Source organism: Papaver somniferum, chromosome 4, assembly GCF_003573695.1.
Source record: "Papaver somniferum cultivar HN1 chromosome 4, ASM357369v1, whole genome shotgun sequence".
NCBI classification, from domain to species: Eukaryota; Viridiplantae; Streptophyta; class Magnoliopsida; order Ranunculales; family Papaveraceae; genus Papaver; species Papaver somniferum.
This window is the reverse complement of record NC_039361.1, coordinates 71,802,486-71,817,343: the sequence shown is the minus strand read 5'-3', so window position 1 is coordinate 71,817,343 and position 14,858 is coordinate 71,802,486.

Here is a 14,858-nt window from a genome sequence, read left to right as displayed (position 1 = left end):
GAAAATTGAAAATTGAAAAAAAGAAATATGAGACAAGAGAAATATTTATCATTGTTTTTAATATTTATTTAATAAGCCGTGGGGAAGGAAAATCAATAAAGAAGTTTCAAGCGAGGAGGATTTAAGTTAAAATATTACACATTGTCAAGGATCTACGAAATTCGAGAGTTTATCATCAATAGTTGAAGCCTAAGACGAATACCAAGAAGATGAAAACGAGGAGCGGAAGACGTTTCTATTGGATGCCGTGAGAGTGGTGTTATCATCATTGGCGATCGGATGTGAAGGTGAGTAAGTAATCTCATCCTCGATAATAGTGGTTGATTTCCTTTCTTAGAGATCATCAGAAAAATGGTTTTTCAAAATGTTAAAAGATGTGGGTTTTTAAAATATTTCGGAAGTTGTCCTTCCCATCATTCAACGTGTTGCAGGATTTCTCTCTTCATTCCTGTCTGCACACATGTGAGACCCATAAAAAAGCCGTCTTATTGAGTGCAATTATCAGAAAATCCTTTTTGGTGAGGCAGAAGTTGAGGAGAAATGCTTATTGATCGCTTCTCAAACACGCGTTCTTTCATTATGGTGTGGTTATTTCTCACTCAACATCTAAGAATGAGAATAGGTTCTTTAGTATTTCTAACTTCTTATTACTAGCATGCAGAAACTATATGTCCTCATAGCTCTTTGGATGCTTGGGACGTTGGAACGCTTTGACGTTGTAAGTTTTAGATTGATTTGCTCGAGGACTAGCAAAGTATAAGTGTGGGGGAATTTGATAGGTGTAGAATACACCGTATTTAATATCTATTGGTTATGCTTTCTTTGTTATTTTTCGTGTGAATTTTGTATTTTACGCGTGTTTTGAGTTTTATAGGTACTTTGGAGTCATACGGAGAAAAGAAGAAGAAATCATCCTAAATTGAGGGATAAAGGCAAAGTTGTCATTTCATTGGCAAACACTATCTGGATCCCGATCAAAGGTTAATGGGCAACTCTATTTGGAGGAGTACTAGACACAGACCGCTGTTGGCTTAAGACACTCATTTGGGGTGGTTCTTATCTTGGGTTTCTGAATCTTGCCTAAATCATAACCTAAATCTGAAATTGAGATAGATATTCCTCTCAATCATTAGCTCTTGAAAGAAGTAAAGAGAGGCGCCGCCATGGAGAGAACATAAATCGAAATCGAGAGATGATGATGTTATAAATGAAATTGATAGGATCTGGTGCTGTGAGATGCTGCAGCCATGAAAGAGAAGTTAGAGATCGAGAAAAAAAGATGAACCCATGAACTTCAGATGAGATATTGGATCGAGAAATGGAGAGATTATTGTTGAAATTGAGAAGAATTTGAAGTCAAGAAGGTCTCAGAGATGAAAAGACGCGGTCTGAGAGATGGCCTGGTGATGCTGCTGTGTAACGATGGGGATTAAAATTGAAGAAATGAAGAAATTAGGGTTCATCTCTGCAATTGAAGAACGACACTGTGATATGATGAAGATGGGTTTAAGCTCGAGTTAAAACCAGAGGATGAGATGACGTTCATAGCTCATGGAGAGGAGAAATCAGCCACGCCTGTTGCTGCAATCGATTAACAGAAAGAGTTAGGGTTTGATGTTGCCAAGAAATAGAGTTTGTGATGAGTTGCTGCTATAATTGAAGCTAATGGAAAAATGGGTTCGATTTGATTTACAGTGATGATATGCAGATGTTGTTGGTGGTAGCCTGAGAAGGAAATTTCTTGAACTTAAATTGGGGTATGTGTTGCTGTTGAAGACTGATCAAGGTTATGACAGGGTGGTGATGTGCTGAGTTGATGGTGGTCGCAGGATGATGTTGATGGTTCAGCTGTGGCTAATTGAAGTTGTTGTGCTGATAAATTGCGAGAATGAATGATTCATTAGATGTATGCTAGGTTCTTAACATGAGAAGACCAAAAAGAGGCATGGATTTGGCCTGGAATCGCCATGAAACAGAGGAAACTCTGTCTAAATCTTTCCTCCGGAGAGTCTAATCAAAACGGCGATGAGCCGATCCATCTCAGTGACTAAGATCTACTCAGACGACTCTGACCTGAATAAGACCAGCTGACTCTCTTCCTCATTGACCATTGACTAACAGAAGACTGGTAGTTTGACAGTTAAGTATGACAGAACAGTGGCGGAATATTCCTTCCGCAGTGAAGAATCTCAGGTTGCCGGCGGCGACTTTCCAGGCCGGATTTCGGTGGTTCCAGGATTTTCCCGGCGACCAAAATAACAGATTTTTATGTGAGTTTCTCTCATGGGGTGTGAAGACTTGGACTTGGAATTGGATGGAATTTGGCTCGAATTTGGAAAGAGGAGATGGAAGATTTGAGAAAGACCTGGACTTGGAAGTTGAGCTATAAAGGGAAAGGGAATCTATTCCTTGGAAGATTTGGAGAGCATTGAAGCCTATAAATAGAGAAGTTCTCTACTTTTCTATATACACTTCTACACCTTTTGACACACACAATACTTTTGCTTTTGCTTGCTTTTTTCAAAATTCTTCTTTTAATTATTTGTGTGAACTTAAAAAATTCTCATTTTAATTATTTGTGTGTATTTCAAAAACATGAGTAGCTAATTTTCTTATTGATTGGGGATGAATTCCTAGTTCTTGACATGTTTTAAGTTTTGTTTTAAATCTACTTTGAAGTTTTCACATAATTATCGTTTGTTTTTACTAATAGGAATGCTTATACATTCATGGTTGATTGATAGGTCATTTAGGATGCATACTAAATTGATTTGTTAATTGATCTAAAGCTAGTGAAAGTTAGGGGATAAGTAATCGTTTCTTGACTCTTTACACAAGTGGCAAAAACGAGACCTTGCGGAGGGATTCCGTGGAGAAATTGCGTGTGAAAATAACGTTAGCAAGTAGACCTTGATCTAAGAGTCTAACTACTAATATCAACCTAATAAATTCATGAATCTTAATGCGTTTAACTAAATTACATCTTGAGTGATCTACTACTAGGTGGTTTGGTAAATAGAATCTGATAGTCGAGAACTTCCGTATCCGGTGATACAAGGAATTTAGGGGTCTAGCACTGATCTAGCTGCTTTACCTACTTTTAGTGATAATCTGCGACTAATAAAAAATGGCAAAAAACATAACTTGAATCATTGTTTTGCAATGAAGAAGGATTCCTTGGTCTTGTCTCTCTTATTGATTTTCCTTTATCTTTTAATTACTTTATTTATTTATTTTGCTTTATAAAATCTAAAACCAAAACCCTCCTTTTGTGACATTATAAGACAACTAAAACCTTTTGCTCCTCGTGGGAACGAACTTAACTACCACAATATTACTTGTTAATTGAGTGGAAAAAAATTCACTAATTTGTTGTGGTTACGACATGTATCATAGGACAAAAATAGAAACAACAAATACTGAAAAGATGGTCAGGAAGGTCCGACTAACCTTTTTCGAGAGGTAAAGAGATTTTGTGCTTCCCGTGTTGGCGGCCTTGCATAAATTGTACTGGTGGTGCAGACCGTGGAGTGGTGAGATGAAAATCGTCGGCTTAGTTTGGCCATGCATCACCTTGGCTGGGTTAGGGAACATCGTGACGCTGGCTTGGCGAGTTTGTTGGTGTTGGCGCGACACGATGGTGCAAGGCAAGCATGGCGCGGACGGTGGTGAAAGGCATGACACGGTTTGGTGAGGCAAAGCATGCGTAGACGACTTGGCCCAGTAGTGGCTTGTCTTTGCGGGCATGGTTGTCTCTTTTCCTTACGTGACTCACATAGGAAGTTCTTTCCTTATTCAAAACCTCGTAAGTGTTATGCCCGTAGAAAGGGGGCGTTATTCCTTCTCTTCATGTCACCTTGTCGGGTTTTTTTTCCAAGTCTCGGTGCTGGCGGCAGAGAAGTAACAATGCGGGAAAGCGTGTCTTAAACATGTACTTCCACGTTTTCTCACCAAACCCTAATTTACCTCACGTGGCCAGGCATTCCCTTATGTTCGCTAGTAGAAAACGGTTTCATTAGAATCTGATATCACGCCTCAATCCGCGGCTGGTAGGAGGCTTTCCTTTTCGGGACCTCATCGCTCTGATGATTATAAGAGATGATCTTGAATCCTTCATTTGCACAGGTCGTGCTGAAATCGTTTCTATCCTCTATTCTTTCTCTGGTTTTGTAGCGCATAATGGGATCTTCTAATGACAGACATGTCTCCAATTTTTCGGGGAGAAACTTTGGAATCCACGAAAACCAGTCTTCTTCTCATGGGGAGGCGTTGAATAGAATTGAATCTCTCTGTTTCGTGAAACTGGCGAAATCATTCGGGACATACCTTTGAAGAAAAAACGGGAATGCGGCGAAGCATCCCAGTGCGATGGGAGGATTTGGTTCAACAAAACCTCTTCACGGCCCACTGTTAGGGCGGGACAGTTTGCTTCTCTGTTGAAATGGCGGAAGACCGAGCTTGTGAAACTTTTAGGGGAAAATCAACGAAGCTCCCCTGTCCAGGACAGTGTCATAACCCTTGATTCTGATGAATCGGGAAATTCTCCTCGAAAGGTCGCTGAGAAGACTTCAGAGGAAGATGATGATGTTGCGGTTGATGAAACTGAAATAACTTTTGAAGAAGATGGCGAAACTGTTGTCGGTGGCATTGGAGAAGTCGTGATGGCATATGCTGGGCTGGTTTCCGAGGCGGATGTCGGTAAAAAGATGGATGATGTTGCTGATGAGACGACTTCCGGGTGGGATGTTGAGGATGCTATTGCTGATGTGGCTTCCGGATGGAACCTTTGCTGCCCGAAAGATTGTTGGGGAAAGTGTTTGAAAAAAAAAGCTCTGACCGAGGCATTGGAAATTCAGACATTAGCTTTCTATGACTATCTTCTTCTTCTTCATTGTTTCTATTCGTCGCTTAGTTGTCCTGATGTTTTGCAGACTTTTTTTTTTACCTTCCTTGTATTCGTGGCGAAGTTAGGGTTTCTTCAATTAGCATCCCGCTTGCGGTTTATGTCTTCGAATAAAACTTCTCATTTTTTTTTTGAAAGACCCAAGCCTTCCCTTAGAATAGGTTGGTGTTTCTGGTTGTGATTGGATGGTTAATGGCTTCTCAATGATTTTGGATTTGTTTGGTATATTTTTCCGAGATTTGGAAAACTCATTCGGAAAGAAATGTATGCCTTTTGAATAAAAACGAAACCCTAAAGAAGAATACAAACGGTGCATTCATCATGGGGAAATACAGATATCAAGCGGGAGGAGAAATTGTTGAAGAAATACTAAAGGGAGAGTGCTGGAAGAGGGTAGTACATCGTTTTAGGGATTGAAAAGCTTGAGCCATCACGAGTGAACTATGACACCTCCCAGCTTGTCTGTGTTGATGAGCTTGCAGTAACCTCCCAAAAGGACGTCTGCCACCAGATATGGCTCGTCTTCTTTTTCCTTGGGTGAATCGGTCCGAACAACTACCTTTATCGTCATCTTCCCAACTTGAAACGAGTTCACTTTGACCACCATATCTCCGATTTGAAACGAGTTCGGGTGTTGTGTAATCGTTTGAATCTTGGTCTCGTCAGTTTCGATGGCAGCTTCCAAATTCTTTTCAAAGAGTTTGAATGGCCCAGCGCCCCACTCACATCTCTTGACAGCGTCCGCGCCAGTAATCGCGCTGAGTTCCCATGACAGAATAGGGGAAGAAATGACTGGTTGTAGAGAAGATCGTTCGGCCAAACTTAGTTGCGTTTGGAATCTATGAGTTAGCGCCAACAGGTCATCTCCAAGTGTTTGGGTTATATCGGTAACTCGCCGATGCGGTAGCAAGTGGGACGGTTTGTTGGAGATTCTTTCGGGCGTTGACATCGGTAGAGGGGATGTTCCCAAATGCCCCAATATCATGTCGTAACCCAGTTCTTTGACAATGTGGAATTTTCTATGCGTTATAGCGTCTCCCATATTGATCTCGAGGTTAATGTAGCCGTGCGTGTTCAAGGCTTCCCCTCCCGGGTTCTTAATCACGGATGGGGAATGGGTAGCCTCTTGTTTCGTAAATCCCGCAGCTTTTAGAGTCTTGAAAGTAACAATGTTGAAGTTAGAGGCCGTGTCGATTAGTGTGTTGTCGAATTCAATACCTCTTAAATAGGACGTGGTCAGCAGTACCCAGTTGTCCTTTTCGATTCCGCTCGCTGAGAGAGCTTGGGCTCTTGGCGTGGCTTCCGTGGAGGGAAAAAGCCGTTTGCCCGACACGAAACGACTGAGAGTCGTGAAGATATCTTGGCGTTGCACCTTGGAAAGGTAGAGAATTTCACATACGTGCTGCAGCATGGATCGCACAGTCTCGTGCACGAAGTCCCCAGAGACTCCACAATTCCTCATCGGAAGTGGGTCTCGATGTACTCCCTCGTTTCCTAGTTGAAGTTCCCCTTCTTCTATCCTTTCTTGAAGATATGCTTCAGTCTGTTGCAATCACTGGTTGGGTGGTGAACAAATCTGTGGTTGTGGCAGTATTTGGGGTTTGCCATCTTGGCCTCAGTCGGTGGGCGTCTGGGAGATGGTAGTCTGATAACATCATCTTGAATACATGCTTCTAAGAGATCGGTCACCTCCTCAATGGGAAACGGGAAATCCAGGGTATTTCCTTCAGCTTCGTGATGACGCATGGGAGCTTTAGCGGCGTCCTTCCGTGGTGGAGTTGCTCGTTGTGCTGGTGCTTCACGTTTAGGCTGCTGGTCTGCAGCTGGGGCCTTACTTTTTCCTCCTTCATTTACTACGCTCACCGAGGAGGGACCAGCGTTGTACTGTTTGTTGATGAGACGTTTATTCCCGTGAGTTTCGCGTACATCTTCGGCTCTGGTTGGTCTAGCTCTTTTTAATAATACTGATGCTGTCGTTGCTGATCGCCTAGCAGCCTCATGGATCTTAGAGAATGTCTGGAAACGCAAGCTCTCTAGCAAGGCGTTGTAAATGAGAGCCATACCGTTGATGCATGAATTCACCAGTTGTTGATCGGTCACGTTTGGGTCATGACAGTCTAGTGCTTGAACTCTGAATCTCTTAACAAAATCATTTGGATGTTCGTTGTCCCGTTGGTACATCCTTCCTAGGTACGAGAAGGTAACTTGTTCATACACAAAGAAGTACTTCTTGTAAAATGCGGTAACCACCCCACCCCAGTTGGGGATGCTGTTTGGCGCGATGTTGTTGTACCATGTGTACGCTCTTCCGGTAAGAGATTTCGAAAACACTCTCAAACGAAGAACGTGATTGTATTCATGTTCGCCTAGGGACTCCAAGAAGCGAGAGACATGCTCAGTGCATTTCCGGTGTCATCGTACAGGGTGAATTGAGGAGAGGAGTATCCTCTTGGAAGAGGAATTCTTTGTATTTCAGATGGGTAAGGAGGTTGATGCTGATGCATGTCTATTTCATCATTCTTGATTTGATTCCGGAGAAGTTGTTTCAGATGCTCTCGTGTGACAAAATTGGACGGCTGACTTCTTTCTAATGGGGTTCTGGCACGGATCTCCTCGTCCGCGGAGACGCGTTCCGTCGAGGTGCTAGCGTCGGGGGTGTTGTAGGCGTTTCTAATCGGCTCTGGAGGGCGTGACTCACGCGGAAGCCGCTCTATCAGGGCTTTGAGAAAGACGAGTACTTAGTTATGTGTCGAAACCATATCCGTCTGGGCACTATCGAGAACCTCCTGCCATTCCATCAAATCAGCGATGGTGATATAGGGTCGGCTTCCTCTGGTTCCTCCGGTTTCTCGTCCTGTTGGTGGGGAAGTTGGAGTCTTAGTGGAGGTTTGAGGTGCCATGTTTGACGAAGAATTATGAGCAGTAGCGGCAGCTCTGGCCCTGGTGACTGGTGGAGTAACGCCTGAAGGAGCGCTTTCAGTACTGCCAGGATTAACAAGTTGCGTAGGGACATTAGAGGCGGCAGCGGCTCTGTCCCTGGTGATCGGAGGTGTTACACCTGAAGGAGTAATTTCGGTGTTACTGGGGTCAGTAGGTGGCGTAGTGATGCTGTTGGAAGTAACGTCAACACCAGGGATAGATTCTGCGTTGATGTTCTCGGCAGCTGATCCGGATCTGAGTTCCACCATGTTGGAGTTAGAAGTGAAAGGTGATATTGGAAATTTGGAAATCGATATTGCAACCGAGAGATTGATCTCCCACTGTGGTCGCCAATTGTTTGAGGGTGAAAACAGTTTCTGTTGGTTACGGTAATTTCGTGTGATGTGGATGAGAAACAAGTCTAAACCCTAAACAATGTACTGCAAGGGAGTACTTTAGGTTCGAGAGATCAATCTGTACAAATCCAACCTAAACCAAGAAATCGTCGTTCCAGACTTTCTTCGGTCACAAAGTGGAGGAGAAGGGTTGGTTTTGGGGAGGGAAGCGAAGAGAGTGTTGAGACAAGAATAGTTGATTCTGGAAAAGTAGTTGTTTTGACTTGTATCAGAAAGCGTAAGCTAGCAGATGGGAAAGCTAACAGGTGATTTCTGAGTGTTGTATGCTCCTGACCAAAAAACTTGTTTTCGGTGGAAACATGTAATGCCTCTTTATACAAGTCGAAGTGAAACGTACTCTGGTCTCATTAAGAAATGGAAAACGGGTGAGTAAATGGGATGCGGTGGTAACCGGTAACGCCTGGAATTGATGTTCCATAAAAGAAAGCATTTCACCATTACTCCTGTATTTACTAACCGCCTCATCCTTATGACAATTTCTTATAACGGGCGTAGTGTACGCCGCACGCTATAAACCGCCAAACCAATACCCAATGAGCATCCCCCAGTTTGTGACATGCGTTGATGTCTCGAGTGTTTTCGTGGAAAACATGTACCACGTTGTTGTTGTCTGAAAAGTTGAGCTTGGGAGACTTTCCGGCTCGGTGGTGACCTTCGACGGTTGAGATTTTGCATCTTAAGAGGAAAGGTAGCCGTTGATTATTGCAACCCTTCGTTTGGTAGCCAGCGGCATGAAAGCATGATCAGTATGGATTTAATATGGCTTAGTTTAGGCGCGACCAAAAGTTAGGGTTTTGGCTTTGTTTAGGCGCGACCAAACTAGGGCCAAAGGTTGCCATGCGTTAGCTGGTAACCTTGGACGGCTAAGATCTGCACCTTAGATGAGAAAGTGGTCGTTGATTGTTGCAGGCCTTAGTTTCGGTAGCTGCATAGGGAAGGCCGGTATGGCGTGGCCAAAACTAGGGTTTTGGGCCAAAGGTTACCATATGTTGTTTGGCAATCTTGGACGGCTAGGATTCACATCTAGGATGGAAGGGTAGTCGTTGATCGTCGCATTCCTTCGTTTTGTTAGCCGCATAAGGAAGGCCGGCATGGTATGGCGCGGCAAGGTGGTTGGCATGCCATTGGCACATGTGGCATGGCATGCCTTGCGCGGTTTGGCGTGGCCAAAACTAGAGTTTTGGGCCAAAGGTTACCATGCGTGGTTTGGGGACCTTGGACGACTAGGATTTGCATCTAGGATGGAAGGGTGGTCGTTGATCGTCGCACGCCTTCATTTTGGTAGCCGCATACGGAAGGCCGGCAAGGTATGGCGCGGCAAGGTAGTTGGCATGCCATTGGCACATGTGGCATGGCATGCCTTGGCGCGGTTTGGCGTGGCCAAAACTAGGGTTTTGGGCCAAAGGTTACCATGCGTTGTTTGGCGACCTTGGACGGCTAGGATTTGCATCCAGGATAGAAGGGTCGTCGTTGATCGTCGCACGCCTTTGTTTTGGTAGCCGTATAGGGAAGGATGGCATGGTATGGCGCGGCAAGGTGGTTGGCATACCATTGGAACATGTGGCATGGCATTCCTTGGCGCGGTTTGGCGTGGCCAAAACTAGGGTTTTGGGCCAAAAGTTACCATGCGTTGTTTGGCGACCTTGGACGGCTAGGATTTGCATCTAGGATGGAAGGGTGGTCGTTGATCGTCGCACGCCTTTGTTTTGGTATCCGTATAGGGAAGGCCGGCATGGTATGGCGCGGCAAGGTGGCTGGCATGCCATTGACACATGTGGCATGGCATGCCTTGGCGCGGTTTGGCATGGCCAAAACTAGAGTTTTGGTTAAAGGTTACCATACGTGGTTTGGAGACCTTTGACGGCTAGGATTTGCATCTAGGATGGAAGGGTGGCCGTTGATCTTCGCACTCCTTTGTTTTGGTAGTCGCACAGGGGAAAGCCAGCATGGTGGGGCCAAGGCAAGGTGCGGTTGGCTTGGTATGATGGGGACAAGGGTTTGGCATGCCATTGGCGCATGGTGCGGCTAGCATGGTTGGGGCAAGGTAAGGTGCGGTTGGCTTGGCATGGTGGGGCTAAGTGTTTGGCATGCCATTGGCGCATGGTGCGGCTAGCATGGTTGGGGCCAAGGTAAGGTGTGGTTGGCTTGGAATGGTGGGGCCAAGGGTTTGGCATGCCATTGGCCCATGGTGCGGCTAGCATGGTTTTCCATTGGCACAATGGTACAGCTGGCATGGTTGGCATGTCTTGGCGCGGAGATGTGGCCGGCATGGTTTGCCATTGGCACAGTGGTGCGGCTGGCATGGTTGACATTCCTTGGCGCTGAGATGTGGCTGACATGATTTGCCATTGGCACAGTGGTGCGGCTGGCATGGTTGGCATGCCTTGGCGCGGAGATGTGGCTCGCATGGTTTTCCATTGGCACAGTGGTGCGGCTGGCATGGCTGGCATGCCTTGGCACGGTAGCATGAGAATTAGGGTTTGGCATAGATGATGTCGGTTAATGTTAAGGGTTCTGTCGTGGAACATGACACATAAAAAAAGGCACCCTGGTAATTCTTACGTAGGCATGCTGATCGATTCAATAAATGTGCTAATGGTCATAATGACGTCATGTCAGATGTGCAGTTTTACGGGATTAACCCTAAGCTAAAAACCATCATCAACACTTATCTACAAAGTTTAATGGTTAAGCAATAAACCTAGTATTGTATTCCTTAATACTATGTCTATCTAGAGTGTTCATGCTTCGCAGTTTTGTTTTCAATATGCACGACTTGAAAGATACGTTACGGAATGTAACAGTTCAAGTGAAATCTCACTAACCTCAAGTGGAAGGATGATGTTGTCGTTGTAGCTTCTTACTTCTTCACTTTTTCAAGTATTCGCAATACTTGTAATGTCTCATTTCCTAATACTTTCAAGCTAACCTATACGAGGTTGACTCTAGTACATAATCAAGCGACTCTTAAAATGAGTTTTGATTCACTAAAATATGACAACCGAAATTGACATACCAGCGCTTGGTGGGCTCTAACGAAGTGATACTGGCATTGATTTTATATTGATTGGTATCACTAAGGAAAACAACATTGGTGCTTAAACGTTTATCTAACGAAAGAGTGAAAGCATAGACTAAGGGGGAGTAACATATCATTACCAAGGGAATAACAAAGACGTGCGGATTGATAAAATCTACATATCTTACCTTTAGGGGAGTATTAGCTTTGCTATTATAATGTAAACAACGGAATTTAAGGATTGAATGTATACAGGTTATTGTATTGTTGAATTCGGGAATCAAGCGTATGTGTAATGAATTCTTGTAATTTGTTTATCCATACGATTGTAAGAGTTTTGTCACTAAAACTAACAAATGGGGAGATTGTTAAAGCATTGGTCGGTTGAACCCATCAAGCGTTGGTATGTCAAGTTTGGTTGTCATATTTTAGTGAATCAAAACTCATTTTAAGATTCGCTTGATTATGTACTAGAGTCAACTTCGTATAGGTTAGCTTGAAAGTATTAGGATATGACACATTACAAGTATTGCGAAGACTTGAAGAAGTGAAGAAGTAAGAAGCTACAACGACAACATCATACTTCCACTTGAGGTTAGTGATATTTGACTTGAACTGTTTCATTCCCTAACGTATCTTTCAAGTCGTGCATATTGAAAACAAAACTTCGAAGCATGAACACTCTAGATAGACATAGTATTAAGGAATACAATACGAGGTTTATTTCTTAACCATTAAACTTTGTAGATAAGACATTGACATAATCGTTTAAATGCTATTGTGACTATGTATGGGTTATGAGGTGAGGATTTCATCCTAGGAAACAATGTTTTACATGTGTTTTAAGGAAGTAAGTTCATAAACTTGTTTATGAATTGAAAAGGAAATCGCCAGGCGTTATTGGTATTGTTATTCATTGTATATCTTGTGAACAACCAATATGTGTGAGTTAGTATAACCGCTCATGACTTGTTTGTGTTCTAGGTAAAACTATTCACAAATGCCTCACTTATGTATTGGTATGACTTTTATTAGTGAAACCGATCTTAAGTAATCACCTGAGATGGTATGATCGAGTTTGTGATTTGTGTATGACCGACTCTGGGTAAAGGGGAACCGATCCTAGTAAGAGGTGCAACACATCACAAAGTGGAATGGATCCTTGTATGAGGTGTAACAAGTTTTTAGCAGAAAGGGGAACCGATCCTATGGACATGTGCAACACGTTTTTAGGCAAAGGGGAACCGATCCTATGGACATGTGCAACACATATAAGTTAGATACCATATATATGTAGGGAACCTATCTTAGTACCTAGTCAACCGAATTTGGAAAGCTAGTGTGACTATGCACAGTACTCACATGGAGGTAGAACCGAAACTTGTTTTGGTAGAACCGTTAAACCCATGATTTTTGATTGAGTGTTCTTGATTAATCACATAGTTCTTGAAAGTCAAATGAACCAATTCTAAACTTGTTTGGAAGTATGGCAAATCGTTTTCAAGGTTGTAAGTATGAAAGAGGACTTACAAGTAAGGATGTCGACATACTTTGAACACGTGCTGTAACGTTTGTCTTTTATTTTTCGAAGTTATTCCTTAATAGCTAAAGGAAGAAAATCCAAGGATCGAAATATAAATAAGTTGAGAATCTTTTATTTAAGGTTGTTAATTTTATTTTAGGAAAACGAGAATTAGTAATGTGCATTTACTAGTTAAAGATTTTCCAAAGAGATTTTCGGTCAATATTTTGGACAGAGCATTTCCAGGAATTATGGAAACCGAATTTGAAATATATTGAATATCTTGAGAATATTTCGGTTTTGGAAATTCCTTGGTGTTCAAACTTCCTTGTCTATAAATACTTAAAGTTTGCATTTCTAGCAAATTAATCCTTCGTGACAGCAAACTTCCTCGGTTGTGTTGTTACTGGTGTGGCCGCCTATTCGGAGAGGAGAGTAACCTAATTAGGCGAAATCTCTTACGACCGCTCAGTTTAAAGTCTTCTTTGGGATTGAGAAGCTCTATTAGTACCGTTAGTGTGAAACTAGATAATTACGGTTTATCTTGTGTTTTCGATTGATTTGATTGACTAACGGTGGTTGAACTTTGATTGCACCTAGTTTGTTTATGCTTGAGAATCTTCTCTTCTGATATAAGATTCACTCAAACTAGATCGAAGTTTCGACGGGGTCTTTATACTATTTTTAGTTCTAAAGACGATCTTGTGATAATCCATTGTTAACAGACTCCGTTCTGCATGATTGATCACAAGAGATTCAAGTTGTTGTGTGCAGGTGTTTATTGAAGATCTAAGAAGATTTGAAGACAAAGAAGATATTGAAGATTTCTGATTTGAGGTTCATAATCTTTGGTGTGTACAATACTTGTTTCGGTATAAGAGGATCCAACTATAATCGGTTTATCCTTGTGGTAGATTGGATTGATTAGTTGTGTAAATCGGCATAAATACAATTCATTGTGATTAAAAGTATTGATTGCAAAATCTTAACAATTACCTTTGGTGATTGAACATAAGATAGATCTAAGAACCTGACAAAGGAGTTTATGTTAAGATAAAATGAAGAGACTTTGTCCAACTCACATCACTTGGTTGAATAGAGTTGATACCAAACAGATTTGTTTTTCCTTTACTGTTTGGAATACGAACCAAAGGAATTGTTCCAAGTACGTGACTTATTCATAAGTTGGAGGCGTGGGAATACACACGGAACTAGGTGAACTATAGGTTTAGTTGCTTGGTCTCAACTATACGAAGTTGGTTTAATTTTGTGTAGCGGCTTAATCCTTAGAGTATTCAATTCTGGACAAGGTCCCGGGGTTTTTCTGCATTTGCGGTTTCCTCGTTAACAAAATCTTGCTGTGTCATTTACTTTTATTTTACGCATTATAATTGTTTTATTATAATTAAAGTAAATTACACAAACGATAATTCCTATTTACTTGATGAGCAATCCTATTGTATTTGGTTAAGTCCGAACCTTTTTATCAAGTAAACATATTTCTTTGTTGTATTGTCTCGATCTCATATCCATAGACGATCACACGAAGTGTGAACCGATTAGTTGCATTGTCTCGACTCGGTCCATAGACAATCACTTTTCGAAAAAGGACTTATAAGTAGGAAAAGTTTTAGATTGAGGTATATTTGGGTACCCTTGCCTTTTCACAATCAATTTCAATAAACAACCAAAGGTTAGATTTCCTAATTGATTGATTCAAACGCTCAACCTGTGATATTTCAATTATATAACAAAATATAATGCGCAAAAGAAATAACACACACACCAGAAGTTTTGTTAACGAGGAAACCGAAAATGCTGAAAACCCCCGAAACCTAGTCCAGATTGAACACACACTGTATTAAGCCGCTATAGACACTAGCCTACTACATCTAACTTCGGTCTGGACTGTAGTTGAACCCCAATCAATCTCAATCTGATCCAAGGTACAGTTGCGCTCCTTACGTCTCTGATCCCAGCAGGATACTACATACTTGATTCCCTTAGATGATCTCACCCACAACTAAGAGTTGCTACGACCCAAAGTTGAAGACTTTAGTAAACAAATCTGTATCACAC